The sequence below is a fragment of the Narcine bancroftii genome, chromosome 14 (genome assembly GCF_036971445.1).
Source record: "Narcine bancroftii isolate sNarBan1 chromosome 14, sNarBan1.hap1, whole genome shotgun sequence".
NCBI lineage: Eukaryota > Metazoa > Chordata > Chondrichthyes > Torpediniformes > Narcinidae > Narcine > Narcine bancroftii.
In genome coordinates, this window is record NC_091482.1 from 64,187,261 (window position 1) to 64,193,260 (window position 6,000).

Consider the following 6,000-nt stretch of genomic DNA (forward strand, 5'->3'; position numbering starts at 1 on the left):
CTAATTTAGCACAACGCCTTTACAGCACCAGCGATCAGAATCGAGGTTCGAATCCCGTGCTGTATGTAAGGTGTTGGTACGTTTTCCCTGTAGGTTTTCTCCAGTGGCTCCGGTTTCCTCCCATCATTCGAAATATACTGGGTGTGTAGGTTAATTGGGTGTAAATTGGGTGGCACGGACTCATGAGCCAAAATGGCCTGCTACCGTGCTGTATGTCTAAAATAAATTTTTTTATTTTAAAAATGTAATTTCAGAAAAGTAATTGGAATTAGTTTTTATAAAGATTATTTTTCATTGTCCAATGGCAAGACTGGGATTTATTATTGATCTCCAGCATCCTATTGATCGGGTGTGAAGATGTCAGGAGTTAATCATGTTGGCGTGTGATGTGGTCCCCATGCAGAATGTCAGCTTCCAACCCCTAGTGGCCAATGTAAGATGATCGGACCATTTCGTGATGGCTATTACTGACTGAAGCTTATTGATTTGTTTCTGTGGCTTTCTTTGGCTCTGGAGTCCAAATCCATCCAAACCTTGCTGCCATCCTCAGCTTCACCGAGGTCCCCAGTACAGCCAACAGATCTTTAGGGAGAAAGATTAACGCCCTACCTTGCTGTGACCAACACTGGACTGTGAATCCTGGAACAATTTTGCTTCTCCATTGCCATTATACCACTGACTCGTCTGAGCACTCGTCAAAGCAGGGCAATGAAGTGATGTTGAGATGTCAGGTTCCCTCCTGATCAGAGCCACAAGTGGATTGATTCTCGTTACAACGAGGTACAAGTTGTTTTGTGGTCCGTTCAGAAAATGCTTCAACAGTGTACGGTTTAAGTTTCAGTTCAACTCAACAAGTAACGCTCTTTTCCCGGACTCAGCAGGATCACGTCCCAGTAAGATGGATTCACAACATTTGACATCAAATCAGGCCTTTTAAAAAAAAATGTTTGCATCATTACAGGAAAAAAATGAATAAAACATTAATCAAATATCCATGTCCAATGATACAAAAAAAGTACTTTTGTACATTTTCTCCCCCCCCCACCCAAAAGAAATAGGAGAGGATAAGTTAGAAGGAGGCGGATGGAAAATTATCCATAAAATCCATATATGGTTTCCAAATCAAGCCTTGTTTCTTCTCTCACATCACGGAAAATATCCCGTGGGAGAATTGGGATGTGATGATGAGACCTTATTATCATCTATGGAACTACAATATGCTAATACAATTAAATTCTTGCTTGTTGCAGCTACAAGGGGATATAAAACCCACCTACATACAATAAGTGTAAATTAAATAAACACAATTGCACCATAAGAGAGAAGAAAAAAAAGCTAAATCTAGGAAGAAAGAGAGATATTCACAGATGTCGTGGTACGAGAAGTGGTTCCACCAAGATCATGTATCAGAAGGCCTCACCTGAAGGTGAGGCCACCGTACAACACTGAGGCCACCATGAAGAAGGGCCGCCGATACATCTCCTTTCCTCTGAAGAGATTTGGCAAGTTGTCAAATGCGGTATTGAACTTTCTACGTGTGAACTGCGGAAAACTTTTGCATCTCAGCCTGGTTTGGAAACACAGGTGCCCAGGAACACAGAAAAGTGACAGAAAGTGGCGAGCCTTGTCAAGTGCATCACAGACATTGACCTCCCGGCCATTGAAGATGAGAACATGTGAGACGGTGCTTCCCAAAGGCAGACAACATCATAAAAGATCTCCATCGCCCTGATCTCAACCATTTCTCACTCCTCCCTTCAGGCAAAAGGAACCAGCACCTCTAGGTTCAAGAACAGTCTGAATTACCAACAGGTATCAGGCTCTTGAACCTCCCTGTACTGGACTGACCTGAACCATAACCACTTCCCCACCATCAGAGATCTGTCTGCACTATTGAAATGTCGTTCTTATTTCTACACTAACTGCAACAGTGAATATTTATTAACCTACCTTTTTATATTTGTTTTCTCTTTATCTGTCTTGGCATATTGTGGTAATTTAATTTATACTGTTGTAGTTCATCGATCTTTTGTTCCTGTGTAGCTGCAGTAGATCAATATTCTGGTGCATCTGTATTTTGTACTTAACCTCAATTAACATTTCAAATTTATATTGGGCACTGTCTGTAAGGAGTTTATACATTCTCCCCATGTTCGGGTATTCCAGATTCCTTCCATCCTTCAAAAAATATACGGGTGTTGTAGGTTAATTGGTGTAATTAGGCAACATGGGGTCATGAACAAAAGGGCTTCTCACTGTGCTATATACGTCTAAATTTAAAAGCACGGCCTGCTCCCAATGCCTTGAACGATGCTGGTACTTACTGTGGTCAAAAGCATGACCTATGTAAAGTTCGACCATTATATGTGAACAGACGCTCCTAGAGGACATGGCTTTAAGGTGAAATGGGAAGTTTGATGAAGATGATTAAGGTTAGTACTTTTACAGAGAGTGGTGGGTGCCTGGAACATGCTGGCTGGGAAGGGGTAAAGGCAAATTTAAGGGCAGTTAGACACACGAATCGAGGGATCTGTGCAGGCAGATGGAGTTAGTTAGACTGGCGACCTGGTCGGTGCAGACGGTATGTGATGAGGGGTATGTTCCTGTGCTGTGTTCTTAGTTCCAAATCTACTGTCCTTCCAACACAATCTTACAAATATCATACAGTACCACGATAAGGGAGAATGGTTAAGTGCATTGATAAGATGAATGTCTAACCAAGATGTAACAAATCAAATACCATTTATCTATCCTCAGGGACAGGCTCTCCCATTATCTGTCATCAGTATGTTACGATACAGTAACAATTCATAGAAAGGGCTGCATTTAAAAGATGGTATTTTGCTCTGCTATAGTGTACAGGCTATCAAGAATCAATCTTGCCCTTTAAAGCAATTTCTACGGCAATAGTTGTGCAAGATTCCTCTTTATATTAAGGTCTGGGGTTAAAGAATGGCTAAATTTAACTTGTAGATGTATTTGAGCCGAAAAGGATGCATGCTATAATGGTTAAGCAGTGCTTCCTGTCATTGTTTGACCCAGTCTTTTTGAAGCTGTGGATCTGGGGATGGGCTGATAATGTGCATTAAGGAATGGGTTCTTTATTCTATAAGAGCGGACTTTAAATAGATTGAAATATCAATACGGATCTTGATTTGATTTCAAACTTCAATCTGAGCCTAAAGCTTCTTGCCTTAAAGGATTTTCTGGTCTGTTTTAGGTTTCATTTAACCTGCCAAACTGAGTGACATGAAATTTACTTGAACCATTTCTTCCCTCTCACCATTGCCAGGATGAATCCACCCACAGGATGCACTGCAGAACTGGTCATGACTTCAGAAGCCACTCCAGGCCCTTTGAGCACCCACCAAGAAGGATGAGGATGGCAAGTCCATCTGAAGGTGCTTCCAACTTACATGCCTGCCTTACTTGAAGGTATTTTGTCGTTCTCCCATCAGTTGTAGTTCAACAAAAGTGCAGAATTTCTTGGAACTGACTCAGTGCCATCTCCTAGAGCCCAATCACATCCCTTCAGGATATTCAAAAGCATTTTGGAGCTAGTCAGCAAAGTACTCCTGTGTCTCTTACCCCACCCGAGTGCGGCATTGTCTCTGCTCATTAGCTGCTCACAACCTATATTGTCTCTGAATTTCACCTCTCTAACACTCAACTGAACTGACTAAACTCTTAACCTACCTGCCATCAAAATGAGATCACCCAAAACACTGCGTCCCCTGCCCAAGCTCCTGCCCCACCCCATTCCCTGCCGACACTGACCAAGTTATTCAATGGTTCAATATTGTAATTCTCTTTCTTTTCAAAATCCCCTTAAGGTCTTGCAACCTCTGCCCATTTATGCAATCACCCACTATATACAGTCATCGAGAGAAACCAGGCCTTCTTTCCACGAATCCGCACATTTAATTTAAAAAAAATGTAAACTTTCAGCACGGTAACAGGCGCTTTCGGCCCACGAGTCCGTACCACCCAATTTTCATCAATCCATTTCAGATTCTACCACTCACAGGGACAAAAGAGCCAATTAATCTACCAGCCTGCATGTCTTTGAGATGTGGGCAGAAATTGGAGTACCCAGGGAAAGCTGCATTGTCACAGAGAGAGCGTGCAGACTCCACACAGACGGCACCCGAGGTCAGGATTGAACCAGGGTCTCTGATACTGTGAGAAACTGCAAAAGAAAATAGGGGTGGCACAGTAAGTGTAGCAGTTAGTGCAGCGTGTTTACGATGCCAGCGATGAGGACCGGGATTTGAATCCTGCACTGTCTGTAAGGAGTTTGTACGTTCTCCCCGTATCTGCATGGGTTTTCACTGGGGGCTCCAGTTCCTCCCACCATTCGAAACGTATCAGGAGATGTAGGTTAATTGGGTGTAAATTGGGACCTGTTACCGTGCTGAACGTCTACATTAAAAATTAAGCCACTGTGCTCCAACGCTCTCTGCCTTCCTCCAATCCTGGCCACTTGAGCACCCCAGAATTTAATCGCTCCACAACTGATAAACGTGCCTTCACCTGCCAAGCTCCAGACTACCATCCTAGAATCTACTGCCCCTCCAGCTCTTTACAGACTTTACAAGCTCTGGCAATCCATTCAGTCATTGGATTTTATACACAGCCTGACATCATATATTTTCTGTAAGGTGCATTTTCATAAAACTCATGCAAACACACATCAGAAAACTTCAAAATCAGCTCCAACAGTGTCATCAAGTTTGCAGATGACACAACAGTCGTCGGCCTCATCAACAACAACGATGAGTCGCACTACAGAGAAGAGGCGAAAACTCTCGCGAATTGGTACGAGAGTAACTGCCTGAGTCTCAATGTGGACAAGATGAAGGAGAGGATCATGAACTTTGAGAGGGCCAGGAACGACCACCCTCCACTGCACATCAACAACTCTCTTGTGGAGAGAGTGAGGGACAACAAGTTCCTTGGAGTCCACTTAACTAATGACTTATCATGGACGCAGAGGCAACACTGACTGCACTTCCTGGGAAGACTGAAGTAGGCAAGGCTACTGGCCACCATCATGTTAACCTTCTATAGGAGCTCAATCAAGACCATCCCAGCCAGCTGCATCACTGAGTGGTACAGTTGCTGCAGAGAAATGGATCAGAGGTTACTCCACAAGACCTGCTGAGTGCGGCAGAGAGGATAATTGGAATCTCCCTACCCACATCGATGTGATCTACTGGGATCGTTTTCTGAAGAGGGCATACAAAATCACTGAGGACCTCTTCCACCCTGCATGCAGCATCTTTCAGCCGCTCCCGTCAGGGAAGAGATACAGGAGGATCAGAGCCGGCACCACCAGGCTGAGGAACAGCTTCTTCCCACAGGCAGTGAGATGTTGAAAGACCAAAGGAACTGCTCACACTAACCATCCGAGACTCTCATTTTCATGAAACAATATTTATTTATTTGTATCTATGAATACTTGTCCTGCTTACATATTGTTTTTCAGTTTGTGCATTATCTGGTTGTGTGTATGCCTGTTTTACACTGAGGACCAGAGAACACTGTTTCGTCAGATTATACTTGTGTAAGTATTGTGTAAATATGACAATAAACTTGACTTGACTTGAAACTCAAGAAATAGTTGATGGAGTAGGTGATTTGTGCTTGGGTAGATTACCAGTGAACCTCAAGTTCTCACCCAACTCAATAGAAATTTCCAGATATTCATCAAACTTGTTTCAGTTCTAAAATTCCCTTATTTTCAAGCTCTGCTTTTAACCTTTCATGGGGAAACATCCTCCCTAATCCCCTAAATCTAATTGAATTCCGGAGAAGTTTGCATGTTTCAAAAAAAGGTAACCTCCAACTCTTCCAAAATCTAAAGGAAATCGGCCTGAACTAAGCAGCCCTCCTCAATGTGACCCGCGTGTCATTCCAGAAACACACCTGGTGAGCCTTTTCTGCATTCCCTCTCTTACAAGTCAGTCCTTTTTCCAGTAAGGCAGGGGTGTCAAACTC

At 43.1% G+C, this 6,000-nt stretch overlaps 1 long non-coding RNA gene across 1 annotated transcript in view; it reads left to right on the forward strand.

Annotated features, from left to right (window-relative positions):
- The window catches only part of LOC138749378 (uncharacterized), a 144,494-nt gene extending 138,912 nt beyond the window's left edge, over nt 1-5,582 (forward strand). The window contains exon 5 of the long non-coding RNA XR_011348590.1: nt 3,293-5,582. This is a non-coding gene — a long non-coding RNA (uncharacterized lncRNA). The remainder of the gene's footprint in view (nt 1-3,292) is intronic.
- The last annotated feature ends 418 nt before the right edge of the window (nt 5,583-6,000 follow it).